This window comes from Agelaius phoeniceus, chromosome 4, assembly GCF_051311805.1.
Source record: "Agelaius phoeniceus isolate bAgePho1 chromosome 4, bAgePho1.hap1, whole genome shotgun sequence".
NCBI lineage: Eukaryota > Metazoa > Chordata > Aves > Passeriformes > Icteridae > Agelaius > Agelaius phoeniceus.
The window spans coordinates 1,294,607-1,312,500 of NC_135268.1; the positions used below are offsets into that span (position 1 = coordinate 1,294,607).

At 39.8% G+C, this 17,894-nt stretch overlaps 1 protein-coding gene across 2 annotated transcripts in view; it reads left to right on the forward strand.

Moving 5' to 3' along the window:
• The first annotated feature begins 13,203 nt into the window (after positions 1-13,203).
• Positions 13,204-17,894, forward strand: part of IL15 (interleukin 15) — a 27,295-nt gene continuing 22,604 nt past the window's right edge. Inside the window, exon 1 of one of the 2 annotated variants that reach the window (XM_054633588.2) lies at positions 13,204-13,396. The gene's annotated coding sequence lies outside the window, so the exon portion shown is untranslated. The remainder of the gene's footprint in view (positions 13,397-17,894) is intronic. The other variant, XM_054633586.2, reaches the window with a different exon arrangement.

Sequence of the window (17,894 nt, forward strand, 5' to 3'; positions counted from 1 at the left end):
GGATGGGTTTGTCTTCTGTGAAATTTGTTTATATGAAGGACAGAGCAAAAAGAGCTATCTGACAGACAAATATAATCTTAAATGGCCTAGCATGTTAAATAAGTGAATGTTATTTTCCCAGAGGCTGCAAAAGGGCAAACATAAGGGCCTGAAAAGAATACAAGAGCAAGCCACAGGACAACCAAAATTCCTGAATTCGGGTTATAGTGGCGCATATGCCAAAATTGCAGGAGTTTTTAAGAAATCTAAAAAGAAAAAAAGTGAAGTGATGAATAAAAACTTAAAAGCAGAATTTTGCAGAAAGAATTTACTTAACTAGCAACTACGAGATGAGAAAATATTCTACAAGAAAAAACGTGAGAGTAAAAAACGGAAGGGAGAAAGTGATGAGAAGCATGTTACTGCAATTGTACCAGACTGATTTGCTTGCAAACTTCTGCTTATAACTTCTTATAAGCATTTTTACAGGTCAGGAAGGTTCAAATTTTGTCATGAAAAAGAATTTTGAGCACTCAAATCTGAAGAATCAGGTTCCTTAGCTAGAATACAAAACAGTATCATAAACAAGAAACTATTGAATACACACATGAAATGTTACACAATTTCCTTTGCCTCTACATAAGAATATCTTGATAAACACATATTTCAGCCTTAATTGGGGCATGCAAACAAAATGAAGTGCATTGAAAAAATCTCAAAACTATTTTGTGGATAACTAAAAACATCTGGAGGAGACAACATAAGAACAAGCACAATGATATTTTGTAGGAAGAGATGATCTAAATAAACGGAAGGTTGATCTTATATCCCTTGACTCAAAAATTAAAATGCCTTAGAAGCCAAGATTCTTTTCTTCACAGTAACCCTTGGGAACGAAAGAAAATTTTTCATCAACTACTCTTTTGCCAAGATTGAAATAATTAACCTCTTTTAAAAACAACTCTTTATGTAATCCTTGCTTCACAGTACTTGGCAGAGCCAGTAAGCTCCAAGCCATACTCAGTTATTTGGACAGAATGAAACTTTTAAAACATCAGTAAAATTGATCATATTGAACCCTGCAAAGGGACTGCATCTTGTAAGATAAGAGGTGGATTATTTCAGCAGTTACCCAAATGACATAGTATCAAAAGATTAAAATCTTTGGCTGGCCTAGACATTTTTTACCTGTAATCCTTTGGAAGAGAAAGGTATACCTTTATTTTTAGGTTGGTGTTGAAATGACATCAGCTAAAGCTGCTTTATTCCCAAATGAAGGCAACACAATACAAATGTTAAAACTGTTCCTTTATACTTATTCCTATATACTATACTGTTCCTACATCACTCTCTTTGCTCTGCCCAAGTTCTTCTAAATTGTTCTGTGAGGAGAAGCTCTTACATGAATTAACATGAAAGTTGTTATGATATGTTCACATTTACATAACACACTTTTTTGTTGTTGATGGAAATATTATAAAAAAACTACATGCATGCTAGCGTGAAATATGGCCTTGGAGAATCTTCATGAAACTGGCAGCAAAAGCAGAGCTCCTAACTGAAAGAGCTATGTTTTGTTATTGAGTCTTGAGGCTCCTCAAAGCCAGCAGGGAAAAAAACACTACTTGTTTCATCAGACTATTAAAAAACACTTCCTATCTTAACCCCTGAGTAAAGCAAGAGCACAGTCATGCTATTGATAGAAACAAGATACGGTTTTATTTGAAGTAATCAATCCTGTTTTTGTTAAGCTGCTGATTGTTTTCATTGTCTGTGAGAGGGTGCCTTCTGTATAGCCCAGAAAATACGTTCACACACTGCTTTTATCTGCCGCAGTTGCTGAAGTCCAGCTGGCTTTCTGGCAGGCAAAGCAAATTTCTGGCTGAATGGGGTTATAAGCATATTATCACATATCCACAGGCACAGGCTGGTATTCAAATCACAGTGTGCCCCACTACTGATGGCAGTGTTTGTCTTGGGAATGAACACAGCATTATGTCAAGAGATTGAGCTCTTCCAAAGGGTCACTGGGTGATAACTGCCCTATGCAACTTCTGTTTCCACACCTCGTGACTGTGTAAAGCTCCTGGCTTTTAAGCATGGTGGGAAGGGTCAAGGGGAGATGGAGATGGAGAACAGACTATGTCAGTGCTCCACAGCCAGAAACGTTTCCCCGGCATGAGTCAGCAGATGGACAGACACAGCAATGAGTTCTGTTTGCTGGACTCACCAGTACAACAGTGAATGTTTATACTTTCTTCACACTGTTGACTGGCTTGAAAAATCAGTAATAAAAAAGTAGAGTTCACAATTCTCATCCTTATTGTTCAAAACACTTCAGCTGCTGAGCTGTTGTGGACAGCCGGCGGGGGGTCTGATGGCTCGACCTGGAGGGCCAACCTTCCCAGAGAGAGGTGCTGCTGCAAGAGACAACTCCCTAGGGGTCTCAGGCAGCCCTTCAGCCGCTGGTAACGCCAGCAAGGGGCAGGCAGCTCAGCTCTGAGCAGGGATCTCAGCTCTGCCTTGCCAGCTGTACTGGGCCCAGCACAGGGACAGAGAGGCAGGAGCGCCGTGGGGCTGTTCCACAGAGCTCCTTCGTTCCAGCAGGCTGCCAAGGAGGCCAGGGACAACAGCACCCTACTGAGCAGGGCAGGAACTGGGGTTTGTGTGGGGAAAAGCAGAGGTGGTACAAAGGGGGAAAAGCCAATCAGTTTCAGGGAATCTGCATGGGACCCGAAAGCATTCTGGGAACTCACCATGACCACGGAGTGTTTCTCAATCCAGGAGGTTTGGGAAGCTCTTACCATAGCCCATTTAAAGGACACCTCTCCAAGGTAGAGGCCTCACCTGCCTATCTGTCTCCACATTGAACAATATCCCATAAGTTATATAATGAAAAGTTCTCCACGCAAACCTTCGGCTTTTAGAGGATGGGGGAAAGCTTTAAGTTCTGTAGAGTAAATCTCCATTTACTGCAGAATAAAAATCCTCAGGATATGGATGTAAGTGAGTAAGCAGTAAATTCTTCAACTATGTACTTTTTTTTTGGTTTAGTATTCAGTAATAATCCCCATCTGACAGTGGTTTCATTTACAGGTGTGCAAAGGAAAACTGAATTTTAAGATTTATTTAGTCGAGAAGGGGAATCTTATAAAGGTCAGCTTATGTAAAGAGGAGACATTACCACATAATTTCACATACTGCTCACTATGAATATCATACAGTAAATAAATAGTAATTCCTAGCTTTTATATAGTAATTTTCACTTACATGTAAAACACAGCTAACACCTGAATTTGCAGTCCTAACTTCAAGTGCATAAAAGACTTGACAAAGTCTTGTCTCTTAATCTTGACAAAGGTGAGATTTGCTCACAAACCACAGAATAATTGATTTATGATGGAGATTTTCCATGGCCATTACAAACTAATTTTTCATTCAAAAGGTTAAGAAACAAGTTGCTCCATCTAGTTATCTTCTAAGGTGGTGGGAGAAAACATAAAAAAATGAGAAAAATAAACAGCTATCTAAATAGCTAAAAATCCTAACCAGCATCCTATCTGAAAATCCATTTTATGTCTTCACTGGCCTAAGAATAGTTAAGATACTTTTACTGAACTGGAACTTGTCTAAAAACTTACAGAATTTAGTGAATTATCCTAAAACATTAAATCACCAAGCTCTTCTCAACATTTACCCTTTTTTCAACTTGGAAATATTATTTTCCTACTTCTTTTCAACATGTCCTTTAGATCTCTCTTCCTTTTTGCAATAATGCTCCTATGTTTTACTAGAATGTTCTATTATTTCATCCTTCATATTTCTCACAGAACAGAATCAACGGCTCTATAAAACCAATTAAGTTGGTTGTGACTCTTGGAACACAAATGTTTTCAAAGCTTTAAGATATCATGTGCATATCTGCTAACTGCCCTTGTTAATCTACCTAGTGGCATTGTCTGTTCTTTTAAAGGCAGCACTTTCTCCTGTCCTTGTGATTCCTAGATGTGAAGATCTTCCATAAATCCTCCTCAAGAAGCCTGTGTTAATATTTTCACTGTGTTAATATTTTCATGAGTTATAATCTTTAATCTTGACATTCACACTTTAAAAGTACCTTCATCTTTCTACATGACAGCAATACAGAAGTGAACTCTTTCCAAATGAAAAATTACCTTAGAAAACTTACCCTTCCCTATAAACATCTAATCCATGGATGCTAAGAAGAATCCTTTTGTTTATTTGTTGTAACAATATGAAACATTATAAAAATAGAGAAATAAGTAATATAATATTTTGTTTCAGGAAGAAAAGTGGCTTTCCTAAAAGTGACAATTTCTAAATTCTCCTTAATGGTAAGTAATTATCATGGAGCAGCAAATAACAGGCTACACCAATTTATACCAGCTGATTTGTCCTTACTTGACATGGGGTTCAAATCTGCCTTTATCCCTAAAGATCAGCAATTTTCTGGGAAACACGGTAATAGTGAAAGGTTGTGGCAAAATAAAATAATTTTTTTTGCCTCTTCTCAAATGTTTTGTGAGATCCATTCTACTGTAAACACCCAGGTCACAGTTTGAAAAGCACATTAAGAGATAATTATAAAGCTCTAACTCAGATAAAAGAGGTCAGATGCTACAAGAATAAACCTATGGAATTTTTTGAAAGCCTAATTAAGAAATAATCCACTGAAGCCGCAGTAGTTAATAATGTAAGAGAAGTAAATAAAAAAATAAGATAAGCGTGGGGTCAGCCCACCAGTGTTTGAGGGACAATGTGCTAGTGAGGTCCTTCAGTCTGCTGTCTCAGCAGGGGCAGAGGATGAAGATCCACATGGCAGCAAAGCCACAGGGATTATTGATGAGATAGAAACCATGGAAACTCCTGAGAATAGGAATTAGGGATCCTCCCTACAAAAAGTTGCTGGGATTTGGCTGTCTAGAGTTCAATGATGGTGACGATGGTGTTGAGTGTTTAGGGGTTAGGATCAGGGGAAAGGCCAGGAAGACAGATGTCATGGTGGGAGTCTGTTATACACCATTCAGCCTGGGTGAAGAGGCACACGGGATATTCTACAAGCAGCTGGGAACAGTCCCACTCATGGGGGACTTCAGCTTGCCAGACATCTGCTAGAAATATAACAGAGAAAACAATTTAGGAGACACCTGAGGTGTGTGGAAGGGAACTTCCGGATGCAGCTGGTAAGTGAGCTAACCAGTGAAATTGCTCCACTGGACCTGCTGTCCTCCTGTTTTTTTCAAACCCTCTCTTTGGGGAATACATAAGTGAAGTATACATTTCAGTGTCAGACAACAGTTTTTAACTTGCCCCTGTTTAAAATACTTCTAGCTGTATAATCTACACACTAGTCACAATAGACCACAGGAACAAGTGACTGAAGACATGAGGGTGAATGAAATGTAGGTGATTACTTGTAGTGGTTTCTAGGATTAGATTAGCCAGTCTGTTATGCAATGTCCTACACCATGTTCAAATTCCAATGCCTCAAATGTCCAAATATTTACATAGAAAGGTTTAATTGGTTCTGAAAATGCAGCACAGATACACCTAGCGTAGAAATCAGGAACCACATGCGCACTCAGTTAGGGCCAAAATTTGTATGATGAAAGAGTTGTACTTTCCCTGCCTCTGGAAGTATTGTACAAGGGACATACTGCATTTATCATGAGATACAAAGAGAGGCATTAACCAAAATTTTAGATTCACGACTGTTTTAAAAACAATCTAAATCTCAGTTATCAAGACAGCTGAAAATCACTTGGATATTCAGTGATAGGATTAAAATGTTTAACTTTATTTATACAGGGAACATATCATGTCACCAAAAATAAGAAGTAAGTTCTCTTTAGCAGGAGAAGCATAGAAGACAAATAGTGAGCAAATAGCACTGTGAACAAAGGGGGACTCCTGTTTAAAACCTGATGTGAGTGACTATGACAGCTTGCAGAGCTTTTTGCTACCTGAGAGAGACAAGCTCTGAGGCACCTCCAGAGGACACAAGGGGATCACTGGGGAAGGGTCCCTGTGCCCTGGCTTTGCTCTCACACTCCTCATTTGCTTCTGGAGAGTGGATGGCAGGTAGGCTGCATCCTGGGAAAACAGGCCTTTGGTTTGACTCAGTGGGGGCTTCCTATTGCCTTCCCTTCCTGAAGATCTGACTGAAGTGTTGGGGTCCAAGCTGATAAAAACAGAATGACTGCCCTCAAGATATGGGGGCAAAAAGAGTGAGTGCATCAGTCTGGATAGGTAATCTCCCATGCCTGAAAACCTCCTAGGAGAAGCACTTGGACAAAATGAAAATTGGAGGAGGAATAAGCCCATACATTTCATTATGGACAAATTCTGACAAATTATTCCTTTTGTGACAAGATAAAAAGTCTAAATTATACAGGAGAAGCAGTAGCTGTCACATCATCCTGACTTCAGTAAGATTTTTGACATCCTGTCCTGTAAAATTAATATAAGCAAGCAAGAAATCAGTCAGCATGAGGGGGCACAATCTGTGCACCTGTGAGGTGGACTCAGGAGTGCTGCACAGAGAGGAACATGTGTAATTGAAAGAAAGGAAAATGGGTAGGTCAGTCAGGATTGCTCAAGCAGTTTCACTTTTGATGCAGTTATCAAATGAAAACTCTGCTCACTAAACCTGAGGCAGTATTAAACAGAAGGACTGAAATGTTCTGGAAGGGAAAAGCAGACCATAAAATAACATTGAAAAACTTTTTCATGCATTTGCCACAGGATCCTCCCTTTGCTGTGCACCTTCCTTGCATGTCCTATGCCAACTTCCTGTAAGGTTTTTCAGTACACTGGACATTTTGAAGAGAACACTAATAAAATATCTGCTAGGTATGGTTTAGGCATATGTGCTCACACTTTAGGGCAGAAGAATGGACTAGACATTGTCAAAAATCCTATACAACTCAGTTTTTGATCTATTTGAACAAAGGTAACTCCCAAATTGTATTATATGTACAACTGGAACTGAAAATTCCATATAAACACTAGAACGTATAAACAACACAAAATCACAATGATGGCCATAAAAACAGCTTTTCTCTTTCTTAAGTGGGGAAGTAGTTATTTTTAAATTATCAGATAAAATATATTAATATGTCTAGTACTTCTAAAACCTCAAGTTATGCTACCTGTCCCTCAGGAATCACACAGTGGCCATTTATATTTCTAAAGAAGCCTTGAGAAGTTTACTAGTTTCATATATTCACCTTGCTCCTGAGAAATGTAAAGATTAGCCCAAACTCATTTTAAGCTAAACTTCCTACTTCAGCCAGAGCACAGAGGATTTGATTTTAAGTTGCTGAATAAAGATTTGTTAACTGAGATGACTGGCAGTGAAAAAGGCTGCCAAGCCCTTGTAGTTTAGGATAATAAGAACTCACACCATCATCAGTTTCAGTTCACTTTTTCATACATTCAGTGCAAAGGCTTAGTTCTTCCCCCTTGCCAAAGACAAGATGGATCTCTTGCTCCTCTGGAATGCCAGAAGACTGTGTTTATCTGATCCTTAGGTCTAAGCTTCTATTGATACGTGTATGAGAGTAGGTTAGAATTGATTTCATACAGTCACCCAGAAATGAAACAAGTAAACATGCAATTTTACAGACCATTACATTTTCAACTCTGCAGAGAATATAATAATGTGTTGAGCATCTTTCATCTATTATTTTAATACACATGAACTTTGATCATAGTGGCAAAAAGTTTTGGCTTACTGTGTTTGCCTAGTTTGGCCAATGTTGCAGCAGCAATTTAAAGGGCTGCTGCTCCATTACACTCTGGCTAGGATACAGCCCAGAAGTTTGCCTTTGATTTTTCTCTATTTGGAACAATCTGGAGCAGATTTCAAAGCCCACTGAAGAGTAACAAGAAGATCAAGTCATGTATCAGAGATACTTAGGCTTATCAGCATTAGGAAACGCTGTTTGCACCTGCAAGCCAGCCCCGTGCTGGACATTCATAGAGACAGTTCACAGAAGCTGCTCACTGGACAGGTGGAGTTCAATGGAAATCCTGTCCATAAACACTTGGCTGTTTTTGGAGCACATGAAGTACACACAGATAAATCATCAGGGAGACAGAGAGGACTGGAAATGTGCTGTACAGTTCTCCAGCTCCTTGCTACTGCATGATTTCCTACAATGAATTTTAGTCACCTAGGCCAGACAGTCATGAGGCAGAGGATGGGAGAGATCAGAGTGAGCAGGGGGGGTTAGGGGGGGTTAAAAATGGGGCATCTTCATTCCTATGCATGTTGAACATTTCTGTGTCCCTTGTGGCCCCAGTGAAAGCAAAGGCACAGCATTCAGAGGAAGCTGCTGCTCTGAATAACAGGTGCTCTGGGGAGAGGTGAAAAGTAACAGATGAGGAACTGGTCTGAGGACAATGAACTACTGCAAAGCCCAGGTCTGAGGTGAAAAATGACCAATTATTTGGTAAATTTCAAACCACCACCTTTTCATCAACTAGTCAAAATTTTGCCAGCTCCCAGGGCATTCACTCTTTCTGTACATAGTGTGCCATATATTAAGATTACCTACAGAAAGCACATTGATTTTTTTTTTAATGTAAAGGAGTGATATTGTGGGGTGTGGTGGGAGTTCAGTATTCCACAAGTGTCATAATATATTTTCATATATTCTCTTTATATACCCTAGACGTCTGAAAGCAGTGTGACAAAACTAAAGACAACTTTGAATTTGGTATGACTCCTAATTTAAACTAGTTGGATAAATCCCTTTCCTTTCTTTTGGCTAAATGCACTGTGTTGTGCAGTGTCTCTTAAATTTTTAGATTTAGAATACATTCTGTGTACGTGGTAGCTAAATATCTTGCTTTCTCTGTTTATACAGAAATTAGTTTTCAAGAAGGGTTTTATACTTCTATCACAAAAGCTCTGATCCTTAAAGAGATATTTGTATGACAGCATAAAGCATAAGACAAGAAATTTGATACAAATGTCACAGTTATTTTACTTCAATATTAAAGAAGAAAATAAAGGAAACTATCTTGATGGAATGCACATCATTACTCAGTTGCATTCCTCTTTCATCTCTCCAGTTTATTAACCTCTCTCATGTTGTTCTTTCTCGTAGGACTTCTTTGCATCCTCATACAAGTTAGCATCAAATTTTCCTGTGTTCCTTAAAGCTTCAACTACAAATAGTGAAGTGAGCCACAAAGCAGACTGCTAACCTCAGAAAGGGTGTCTACATGGATTGAGACTGAGAGATTTTGGGAACATTTGTTAGCTAAGAGGAAAGGAATCCACCCCCCCATCTCCCAAGAGACTCAGTTTGATTATTATAATGTAAAATTTTGACCCTTCAACTCGCTGTTCTGGAATTTCAGTTGAGAAACACTTAGAAAATGCTTGTCTAGAAAAAAAAAATGACTGACACGTGTTTTGGATGTTGTGCTTTATACTGCATAAAGGTGCTGCTTTCAGGGGAGGATTCTGAGCTACAGGTCCTGGTTGGAGGCAGAAACAGTGCAGCCAAGGGCATTTAAATCCTCAAAGGCTCTTGCCAGCCCTGCCACTCAGCTAATTTAGGCATTGCTGTGTTCAGCATGAGCAACCTAACAGGGAAATGTGCCTGCTTCCCCAAGGCACTGCTGTGGGCTCCAGCCAGCCAGTGCAGAAGGTGTCCAGTCATCTCGGGTCAAGTAGCACAGCGCCTCATTTCATACAAGCACTTGAGTTCTGTTCCTGTAGGAGCTACCTTGGAGTGCAAGGATTGGAGTCATCAACGATTTTGTGGATTTGGCATGTAGTTCCCTGCATCAGAGAGTGTGAACTGCAAGAGCTTTGTGGTCTGGCTGCTCCACTCAAGTCTGATTAACAGAGAGAAATAACACAAGTATAATTTGAGAGAACCTCTATAGTGAAGGGATTCCTTTTGGGATGTTAGCCAGCTTGTTTTTATTTATAGTGAACTTTAATCAATTTGTTTTATAATTAATTTATATGTAGAATCTTCCTATAATGCAATTTGAAGAGCAACTTTCTTAGGAAAAATGTTGGCTGAAATACTGCAAATATTTTGTTTAAATAGAGTAGAACTTGCCCACGTGGAACTTAAGATTATATGCTCCTAACATAACTCCAACAAAGAGCTGCACATTTCTCTGTGTTAGCTTTTTTTCACAGATTCAGAAACATTTTACACATTTTATGCATTAAATGCCTTTCCCTTTGTTTTGCTTTTGCTGACTTAGCAACTGACCTGGTTTTGCCCGGAAACACTGTCTCTTTAAATAGGAATAGCTCATTCTTAGTGGCAAGAAATTATAACACGCCAGAAATATTGTGCATGCTTCTGAAAGGTGTAATAACAATGTCTCTCCAGATGTGCCTAGAAATTAAACACTGGTTTTGCAATGCCAGTTTTTAATAAGCAGTCTGAAGAGTCTATAATTTAGGAAACATTACAAAATTTAGTATGAAAAAAGGAGAGACAGATTATAGCCCTGGAGGAGCCATGAAGCAGAAGTTGCCTAGATTTTCAGAGGATAAACATTCCCACCTAGTACCATGTTTAGTACATTACATGTTCTATGACAGGAGTAACTGCTCCATAGAACTATTTCAGTCCTGAATATTGGTATGTGTGGTTACAGCACTGGTGCAGAACAGATACCAAATTCAGTTGTGTGTGAACACGATAATTTCCAGAAATGCACCTTCCTACCTTATCTAGAAGACAGATCTGCAGGGTTTCTGTAGATGCATATATTAGAAATAATTATAAGTTATTTTGCTTTTAATAGTCTGAGAATAATTTCTGCTATAAATAAACACCTTGGTATGGCTAGTAGCAAGCAGATGATTATAAAATGTCTCCTGTGTAATTAGGGAGCACATTTTTGTGTAATTAAGATAAAGAATGAGAGTTAAATTTTGAGGGACTGCTGGAGGTATTGCCACCCTACTGTAATATAATGTATAGTGACATCTGCATTACCTTTTTATACAAATAATGTCATTTTTAGGAATAGTTTTTATATTAAGCTAGAAATATATTCTAAACTTCAGAAAGGCCAGCAAAACAGTGCTTAAAAAAAGAACAAATCCAGAGAGATCATTAAAAAAATATGCAATGATTCCATTTTGCTGTGTTCAAAGGAAATTGTTGGGAAAAGGAAATTGTTCTTTCCCTATTCTCACAGAATTAGTTAATGCCTCAGTCTTTGTGTGCTTGTTTTTGTCCATTTGCTTATAAATTTCTCCTAGTTTAGAAAATTCTGTCAAATTTAGCATAGCAAAATTATCACATCAAAAAGAAAAAAATGGAAAACACTCAATTTTCTTTCAGATTTAAACAGTGGAAAATATGAGACACCTTGGGATCCAAGTCCAAATACATACATGTAATTACACATATACTTGATATTATTTACTCTCACTCTTTAAGGTGGAGTGAGCTGAAGAATCAGGTATTTATGACCACAGTTGTTTGAATATAAGTGCTCTTATCACAAGACAGTTGATAAACGGATATGTTCCTTTGGTTTAAATATTTATCCAAGCTGATGTTTTTCCTGCAATGTTGGTACTTTTCATAACCTGTCATTAGCCGTGGAAAGTCTGTATTTTTATTTTCGCTTTCAAATCCTTCCCGGTTTCTAACAGCTGCCAGGTGAAGCAGATTTCATCTCTCATGTCTGTCTGTCTGCTTAAAAGCTGACATTCACAGCCTGCATTGAGGCAAAGTACCAGGAGCACAGGTAGCTGCCTTTCTGGAGGCACACATGAGGTATTGTGTGAGAGAGCCAAGAGTCCCTGACAAGCACGGAATTGTGAGTTCTGCTTTTTCTTTTTTTTATTTTTATTTTTGTTCTTTGCAGTAGCAGTGACGGCAAGTCTGAACCCATGCAGGAAGTGATTAATGTGGCAGCATTTCATTCCAGTGCCTTCTCTGCAGAATGGATGCTGGACCCAAATGTTGGACCTCAGGACACCAGGGTGCTAAGAAATGGCAGAAAGCTGTGCCACATAAAGCATTTTTTATGTAGCCACCTGTAACTACTCTCTGCAAACATTCAGTCCCAGCTGTTGAAGATACAGAAGTCTTGTTTATGTTCATAAACAGATTTTTAGGAATCTTTCTGTAATAGAATGTGCCAGCACAGTGAACTGGTATTGTTTTATAAGTAGTGTTCCTGAAAACAACATTATTTCACTGAGAAACAAGAAGGAAATGCCCAGCTCCAGAAACTCATCTCTTCTTCAGTAAGGAGTCAGAGTAATTTCTAAAACCCTGTAATTTAGCTGCAGAATATTTTTACCACCGCTCAGTGTGACATGCACAGAATAACATCCAGCACCCAGAACAGCACAGCCGAGGAGATAAAAAAGATTGCACAGAGATCAAGAACTGTTTTCACTGTTGCCTCTCAAATGCATGAACCTTACATAGGTAAGTGATGGTTGCTGGAAACCTGACAGTACTCCTGGGGAGCTGCTAAGCCCCATCTTCAAGACATTCAAGTTTATCTCAAGGAATAAAAGCTTTTTTATGATGAGGTGTCTAGGCAGGACTTTAGGTGTACAGCTGCCATTCCCAGTGATTATTATAGACACTAAACCTCCACTTTTCTTTACAGCTAGAAATCCACAACTTTGGATTTCAATGCAATTTGTAAATTAATCTTTTCAGCTCCATTACAAGGATACTCTTCTGCTGGCCTATGCCACCTCCCTACCCTGTTGTTCCACAGAGAGCCAGATGGAGAAGCCTTTTGAAGAAGCTCTTCTCTGTCCTCATCATCTTCTTCCATGGCTTCTTGGTGTTGTCCTGAAAGGCCGCTGCATTTTCCCACCTAAGGCAGCTGCACCAGCAAAAAACCCACTGCTCTGGCTGGAAAGAGGAGGAGTCACAGCACAAAGCCACAGTGCCTGCTACCGAGGCAGGCAGCTCTGGCCAGCCCTGGTCAGGAAGTTGCACTCGGGGTTGCACTACAAGGTGCAGCGAAAAGGGCACAAGCTGGAAGAGTTCTGCCCTTTAGGGAATGCTAAACCAGAATGTCCAGGAAGGTCCATGCTTCAGATAGCAATCAGGCAGCTGCCTTTCGTGTTTGGCACTGCCTTCTAAATTGTGGGCATGTGTATTTCCCCACAGTTCTTTTTGCCTTGTTTTGTTTAGGGTTTTTTCCTCCAAGTTTGAAAGTTGCTAGGAAAGGGCAGCAGGAAATCCCTACAGTCTGCTCTTTGTGCTGAGAGTAACTTCCACCTTATTAGGTACAAATTTATTTATGTAACAACTGAAAGTAAAACAGAATGGAGGAGGGGGTGGAGCATTTGCTGGTGTCACTTGTGCAAACCTTATCCTAACTTGTGTGTTGTGTCGACTTGCTGCTCAGCACTCCGAGACTTGTGAGTATTTCACAACTTTTGACATCCTCTTGTTTACTTTTTTCCTTCATTAGAAAGATGAGGGAACTTAGAGCTTAGCTTCAAATTATTAAATGCTTTTTAAAACTGTCTAATAGGATTTCTTATTAAATACATAGTTTTAGTACTGTATTTAACCTTGCACTTGGCACCTGTTTCTCTATTTCTGCTGTGTTAGAGAAATCAGCAATTAGAGAAAACTGGTGCTAGCTCATGAAAATTTGTCATTGTTTGCTAACAAATTCACTCAGCAAAAATGAGGCGAAAACAAAGCTACTGCTCTGAGCCTGGTTAATATAGCAAGGACAGAGGCAAAAATCTGGGGGAAAAGTTATTTACTTCTTAGTGTATATGGTTGAAAGAGCATTAAATGCAGGCAGAGAACAGAAAATTTGCAGACAGTGGAATCTTGCTGAAAACAGTGACAGGGTTTCTGTAGATGATAGAAGTGTTCTATGGAGATTCTACTCAGTAGCAAACAAGAGTAAACATATGCACTGGTGAGTCTTGTTAAAAATAACACTTTCTACCTAGTCATAGACTCATAGATTCATATAGGTTGGAAAAGAGGGAAAGATGTGGGGAACAGAAACTTTTCACAGATTGTATTGTCACAACCTGCAAAATTATATCTGTATAAGTCAAATAGGAAATTCTCCTTCCTGTGCACAATCACTATCTTGCAATTCCTTCTGCGTAGAGAAGATATTTTTAGGCAACTTACTTTTAAGAGAGTCTTATACTGTGGAAAAAACTCCTGATGATAATTATCACAGCATGTTTGGCTATATTTTCCAAGTAGTACATAGTACATAGTACATAGTACATAGTACATAGTACATAGTGAAGTGCTTCCTTTGTCTTTCCTTTGTCTCTCAGGATGTTTAGTTCTATTTACAGTTACAGATTAATTTGGCATGTACCAGTTAAATGGAAACATACCACTTAGTTATTTTGTCTTGGAAAAAGATAATTATAGATTAACATAGTCTAATCAAACAATATTTATAGCTCAATAGAGGTGTTAAATTTGGGAGTCTACTGGGCTGTTTGAAGCTTAGAGTATGCCTTTATATCTGTGCCCTGCTCTGCACCAGCACCAGAGGGCAGCCCCTGGTACAGGGCCAGGCTCTGGGAATGGGGATATCCAGGGATGGATCCAAACTGCTGGAATATCCAAACTGCTGGAATTGCATCCCCAGACAGGCCCTGCATGAAACACAGAAGGCAGCCAGTCACCAATGGTGTTGTCCAGGGCACAGTGCTGGGGCCAGCCCTGTTCAGTATCTTTACCCATGATCTGGATAAAGGCGTCAAGTACACCCTCAGTCAGTTTGCAGATGACAAGTTGGGTGGGAGTGCTGATCTCCAGGAGGGTAGGAAGGCTCTGCAATGATCTGGACAGGCTGGATCGAGGGACCGAGGACAACTGTTTGAGTTTCAACAAGGCCAGGTGCCAAAGTTCAACCCCATGCAATGCTGCAGACCTGGGGCAGAGGGGCTGGAAAGCTGCCTGGTGGAAAAGGACCTACGGGTGCTGGTTGAGAGCAGCTGAGCATGAGCCAGCTGTGCCCAGGTGGCCAAGAAGGCCAGTGGCATCCTGGCCTGGATCAGCAATAGTGTGGCCAGCAGGAGCAGGGCAGGGATTGTCCCCCTGTACTCAGCACTGGTGAGGCCACACCTCGAGTGCTGTGTCCAGTTCTGGGCCCCTCACTGCAAGAAAGACACTGAGGTGCTGGAGGGTGTCCAGAGAAGGGCAGTGGAGCTGGGAAAGAGTCTGGAGCTGCTCCTATAAAGAGCAGCTGAGGGAGCTGGGGGTATTTAGTTTGGAGAAATAGAGGCCTGGGCATGACCCTATCACTCTCTACAAGTCCCTGAAATGGCGTTGTAGCAAGGTGGAGATTGATCTTTTTTCCCCAAGTAACAAGTGATAAGACAAGACAAAACAGCCCCAGGTTGTGCTAGGGAAGGTTCAGATTGAGTAATAGAAAAAGTTTCTTCACCTAGAGTGCTCAAGCACTGGAACCAGCTGTCCAGAGAAGTGGTTGAGTTGCCAATACAGAAGATCTTTAAAGGACACATAGGTGTGGTGCTCAGGTTAATGTCTGGACTCAATGATCTTAAAGGTCTTTTCCAACCTAAACACTTCTATGATGTCATTATGGATGCATTATGTCTTGCTGTCATTATGAATGTGTGAATTCTCTGGGAAAAATAAGATTATGGTCAGATCCTGAGGAGATCAAAGGACCCTGTGGGATTCAATGTGAATCAAGCAAAAGCTGTTTATTGTCCTTCTAAACATTGTTTATGTTTACTTCTTATCTTGGTCTCCACAGTCACACATTGTTTAATTGGTAGCTCTGCTTTGTCCATGCATCTCTTGATTGGTAGCTCTACTTTGTCCACAAAGCAAGCAAGCATCTCTTTCTTATTCTAGTTGGTAGATGCTGTAAGTGTCATTTTACTCGGGTTGACACCCCTTTGTCTGTCAACTTTTCTGCTTCTTCTTTCTTCTTGCAACATCAGCTTTTTTATCCACAAAGGTGACCTTGTTCTTTAGTTCCAGAAGTTTAGGCTGGTCCATTTAGTACATGTCCATTTTCCTGTAAATATGATCCTACAAGATCCATTCTGAGGCTGCCTAGGAGTTCACTGAAAATAGAGAAGGACCACAGGGGACAGAGGTACAAGCTGATGTAGAACAGTTGGGAAGTATGGATAATATAATGCTAGATTTTTTTTCTCATGAGTGAAAAGTTAATCCTCAGCTTCCAGCATCCTTCACGCCATGGCAGTGATATATTTGACACAAATCTCCTGGTGTCAGGTTCAGGGTTCTGCCAGAACAACGTTTCCCTTTCTGTGCTCAGGGTTCATCTCCTGCCAGCGCAGCAGGGAGAAAGGCAGTGTGGAGCAGCTGGCTGTGAGACATTCCATCCTATCCAAACAGTGGGGTTTGTGACCCGCAGTGGGGGTCCCTGCTGCTGCTTGCAGGGATCAGGGAAGCGCAGCAGCCCATGCACAGTTTCTGGAACAAGCTTGTTAGTCTGCGCAAAAGTACAGATTTTATTCCTCCTGCTTCTTTTGCTTTTTTCCATGACTCAGTCTTGTTGCTACACTCTCTATTTCAACACTGCACCATCTAGGAGCTAAAACCCAGGAGAGCAAATACTCATGCATTCCTCTTTTTTTTTTTTTTTTTTTTTTTTTTTGAGGCTTTTCTGGGCACTTAAACACTCATAATGAAAGAGTGATTTTAAAGGTTATTTTAACTACAATTCTCATTATTATAATACATTCCCAATTCTCTACACCAAATTATAGTGCTAGGCAAAACAAGAACGTCCCAAACATGTCCATTTGCTCTCCATGCATGCTAAATTTTTTCTAATTTTCAAAAGTATTTTAAAAGTAATCACTTCAAAATGGAGGGAGGAAATCCCTACTCTCAGTTACTTATTATCAGCTACTGATTTCTCAGAGAAATGTTTATGAAGCAAAATCTCATTTTCTATAGCAGTTCCCAAATTTAAAGACATTTTCTCACTCAGCTGAGCTGTCTGATTCCCATTTTACAGGTTTTGATAGGACAGAAATTCATTCCAAGAATGAATAATGACATGTTAACAAACAAGGTGATAGAGTTTGTTTCTGCAAAGAGCAAACTCTAGTGGAAAGCACTATTAATGGTTCCTTATGGGAATGCATGCTCAGAACTCCTTTTTGAGCCAATGTTTAATGGGACAGAACCAGGTTGGAGGGCCCTGATACCTACACAGAGGAAAGGACTTCTGGTTTCATATTACTGATCCCACACCAATTTACCTTCTCACTGCCTCTGTGCCAAACAGAGAAGGTCCCTGCACACTGGAGGTTCCTCTGCTCTTGCTGGAACACTGCTGTTCCCAAGATGGATCCTGTGATCCTGTGCTCAGAATGAACCTGAAGGTAGGACCAGGAGAGAAGGGCATTTCATCCAAGCTGCCTGTACTTGATCAGTGTAAACAGAGATCCCACTTGACCAGGGCTGAGTGTCACCTTTGAGATAATAGTCTGCACAACTCTGAAAAGTCTGGTCTAGGATTTCCTCCACATCCTTTAACTAACCTGGTGCCTATTCTCTATCATCCATCAGGATTTATGGTTGGCTAGAGCTAAATTTTTATATCATGCTGAGAGCACAAAGAATATGGTCACCTTGGCAGCTAAAAAAAGCTTTCTGTCTTCCATTTGTAAACCAATGTACTACTGTAAAATAAGAAAACTGATTCCTATTTATTTACTTATTATTTCCCTTAGAAGTTAGTGAGGAATGGCAGAAATATTTGGAAATATTAAGAATATAGTACATCAGGAGATGTATTATATAATTAAGCTGTTGTCCCTGCTGATAAGTTATTATAAGCAAGTTACCAGATACTTGCATCATTACAAATTATCATACAGTATTTCATGCTATAACAGATGAGCTAAGTCC